The following is a 4,502-nucleotide window of genomic DNA, read 5'->3' on the forward strand; positions in this document are numbered from 1 at the left end:
GCTCCTTTGATCTCCATCTTCGGGGCACCATGATCATCTTCGTCACCGGCATGACACCATGATCTCCATCATCATGATCTCCATCATTGTTTCTTCATGAAGTCGTCACGCCAACGATTACTTCTACTTCTATGGCTAACGCGTTTAGCAACAAAGTAAAGTAATTTACATGGCGTTATTCAATGACACGCAGGTCATACAAAATAATAAAGACAACTCCTATGGCTCCTGCCGGTTGTCATACTCATCGACATGCAAGTCGTGATTCCTATTACAAGAATATGATCAATATCATACATCACATATATCATTCATCACATCTTCTGGCCATATCACATCACATAGCACTTGCTGCAAAAACAAGTTAGACGTCCTCTAATTGTTGTTGCAAGTTTTTACGTGGTTTGTAGGTTTCTAGCAAGAACGTTTTCTTACCTACGTATGACCACAACGTGATTTGCCAATTTCTATTTACCCTTCATAAGGACCCTTTTCATCGAATCCGTTCCGACTAAAGTAGGAGAGACAGACACCAGCTAGCCACCTTATGCATCTAGTGCATGTCAGTCGGTGGAGCCTGTCTCACGTAAGCGTACGTGTAAGGTCGGTCCGGGCCACTTCATCCTACAATGCCGCCGAAACAAGAAAAGACTAGTAGCGGCAAGAAGAATTGGCAAACTCAACGCCCACAACTGCTTTGTGTTCTACTCGTGCATAGTAACTACGCATAGGCCTGGCTCATGATGCCACTGTTGGAAATCGTAGCATAATTTAAAATTTTCCTACGCTCACCAAGATGCATCTATGGAGTCTACTAGCAACGAGGGGAAAGGAGTGCATCTACATACCCTTGTAGATCGCGAGCGGAAGCGTTCCAATGAACGTGGATGACGGAGTCGTACTCGCCGTGATCCAAATCACCGATGACCGAGTGCCGAACGGACGGCACCTCCGCGTTCAACACACGTACGGTGCAGCGACGTCTCCTCCTTCTTGATCCAGCAAGGGGGAAGGAGAGGTTGATGGAGATCCAGTAGCACAACGGCGTGGTGGTGGATGTAGCGGGTCTCGGCAGGGCTTCGCCGAGCTTCTGCGAGACGGAGAGGTGTAACAGGGGGAGAGGGAGGCGCCCAAGGCTGTAAGTTCTTGCCCTCCCTCCCCCCCTTTATATAGGCCCCCTGGGAGGGGGGGCGGCGGCCAAAGCCCATCTAGGGCAAGGGGCGGCGGCCAGGGGGGTGCCTTGCCCCCCAAGGCAAGTGGGAAACCCCCCCCACCCTAGGGTTTGCAACCCTAGGCGCAGGGGGGAAGGCCCATGGGGGCGCCCAGCCCACTAGGGGCTGGCTCCCTTCCCACTTCAGCCCACGGGGCCCTCCGGGATAGGTGGCCCCACCCGGTGGACCCCCGGGACCCTTCCGGTGGTCCCGGTACAATACCGGTAACCCCTGAAACTTTCCCGGTGGCCGAAACTTGACTTCCTATATATAATTCTTCACCTCTGGACCATTCTGGAACCTCTCGTGACGTCCAGGATCTCATCCGGGACTCCGAACAACTTTCGGGTTTCCGCATACACATATCTCTACAACCCTAGCGTCACCGAACCTTAAGTGTGTAGACCCTACGGGTTCGGGAGACATGCAGACATGACCGAGATGCCTCTCCGGTCAATAACCAACAGCGGGATCTGGATACCCATGTTGGCTCCCACATGTTCCACGATGATCTCATCGGATGAACCACGGTGTCGAGGAGTCAATCAATCCCGTATGCAATTCCCTTTGTCAATCGGTATGTTACTTGCCCGAGATTCGATCGTCGGTATCCCAATACCTGGTTCAATCTCGTTATCGGCAAGTCTCTTTACTCGTACCGCAATGCATGATCCCGTGACTAACGCCTTAGTCACACTGAGCTCATTATGATGATGCATTACCGAGTGGGCCCAGAGATACCTCTCCGTCACACAGAGTGACAAATCCTAGTCTCGATCCGTGCCAACCCAACAGACACTTTCGGAGATACCCGTAGTGCACCTTTATAGTCACCCAGTTACGTTGTGACGTTTGGCACACCCAAAGCACTCCTACGGTATCCGGGAGTTGCACGATCTCATGGTCTAAGGAAAAGATACTTGACATTGGAAAAGCTCTAGCAAACGAAACTACACGATCTTTTATGCTATGCTTAGGATTGGGTCTTGTCCATCACATCATTCTCCTAATGATGTGATCCCGTTATCAACGACATCCAATGTCCATAGTCAGGAAACCATGACTATCTATTGATCAACGAGCTAGTCAACTAGAGGCTTACTAGGGACACGTTGTAGTCTATGTATTCACACATGTATTACGATTTTCGGACAATACAATTATAGCATGAACAATAGACAATTACCATGAACAAAGAAATATAATAATAACCATTTATTATTGCCTCTAGGGCATATTTCCAACAAATACATGTGTGAATACATAGATCACAACATGTCCCTAGTGAGCCTCTTGTTGACTAGCTCGTTGATCAATATATGGTTATGGTTTCCTGACCATGGACATTGGATGTCGTTGATAATGGGGTCAAAACACTAGGAGAATGATGTGATGGACAAGACCCAATCCTAAGCATAGCACAAGATCGTGTAGTTCGTTTGCTAGAGATTTTCTAATGTCAAGTATCATTTCCTTAGACCATGAGATTGTGCAACTCTCATATACCGTAGGAATGCTTTGGGTGTATCAAATGTCACAACGTAATTGGGTGACTATAAAGGTGCACTACAGGTATCTCCGAAAGTGTCTGTTGGGTTGGCACGAATCGAGACTGGGATTTGTCACTCCGGATGATGGAGAGGTATCTCTAGGCCCACTCGGTAATGCATCATCATAATGAGCTCAATGTGACTAAAGGAGTTAGTCACGGGATCGTGTGTTACGGAACGAGTAAAGAGACTTGCCGGTAACATGATTGAACGAGGTATGGGGATACCGACGATCGAATCTCGGGCAAGTAACATACTGATGGACAAAGGGAATTGTATACGGGATTGATTGAATCCCCGACATCGTGGTTCATCCGATGAGATCATCATTGAACATGTGGGATCCAATATGGGTATCCAGATCCCGCTATTGGTTATTGGCCGGAGAGGCATTCGGTCATGTCTGCATGGTTCCCGAACCTGTAGGGTCTACACACTTAAGGTTCGGTGACGCTAGAGTTGTAATGGGAATTGTATGTGGTTACCGAAAGTTGTTCGGAGTCTCGGATGAGATCCCGGACATCACGAAGAGTTCTGGAATGGTCCGGAGGTAAAGATTTTTATATGGGAAGTCCTATTTTGGCCAACAAAAAATGTTCAGGATTTTTCGGTATTGTACCGGGAAGGTTCTAGAAGGTTCCAGAGTGGGGCCCACCTGCATGGGGGGGACCCACATGAACGTGGGTAGTGGGAGCAAGGCCCCACACCCCTGGTCAAGGTGCACCAAGATCCCCCCTTAGAAGGAATAAGATCATATCCCGAAGGGATAAGATCAAGATCACTAAAAAGGGGGGATAACAATCGGTGGGGAAGGGAAAGGATGGGATTTCTTTCCTCCCACCTTTGCCAATGCACCTATGGACTTGGAGGTCAAGAAACCAGCCCCCTCCAACCCTATATATAGTGAGGAGGTGCATGGGAGCTGCAACCCCTTGCCCCTGGCGCAGCCCTCCCCCCTCCTACTCCTCCTCCGCCTCCGTAGTGCTTAGCGAAGCTCTGCCCGAGAACCATGAGCTCCACCGCCACCACGTCGTCGTGCTGCCGGAGTTCTACCTCAACTTATCCTCTGCCCTTGCTAGATCAAGAAGGAGGAGACGTCCCTAGGCTGTACACGTGTTGAACGCAGAGGCGCCGTCCGTTCGGCGCTAGATCGGATCTTCCGCGATTTGAATCGCCGCGAGTACGACTCCATCAACCGCGTTCCTTGCAATGCTTCCGCTTAGCAATCTTCAAGGGTATGAAGATGCACTCCCCCTCTCTCATTGCTAGCATCTCCTAGATTGATCTTGGTGACAAATAGGAAAATTTTGAATTATTACTACGTTCCCCAACACTTTTTGCCTACACCTCACAAGTGGCGATAGTCTCCATGAATGACATTGATGAAAATGTGCTGCAATGGTTTTGATCCACCGTGATTTTATTTGAATTGCAAATTTCCAACTAATAAGAAAAAGTTTTTGCACGTTTTCTGATACTTTACATGTATTTTTCTTATCCCTTCATAACAAAATATATGTTGCATTTTATCCACATATTTATGTGCTACAACTAACAAGTGGGCCTAAACCAAAGAGACGCCCACGTATAGTCCCGTCAGTTTCGCCATCTCTGTTCATCTCCTTCACTGACCCCCCCCCCCTCGTTCTTGTATAGTCCCAAATCAAGTCTCTTGTCGCCTCTCGCCGGCTTGCATTGTGGCTATAATTCACTGCAGGTTCATTTATGCCGACGAGGATAG

Source organism: Aegilops tauschii, chromosome 1 (genome assembly GCF_002575655.3).
Source record: "Aegilops tauschii subsp. strangulata cultivar AL8/78 chromosome 1, Aet v6.0, whole genome shotgun sequence".
Taxonomy (NCBI): domain Eukaryota; kingdom Viridiplantae; phylum Streptophyta; class Magnoliopsida; order Poales; family Poaceae; genus Aegilops; species Aegilops tauschii.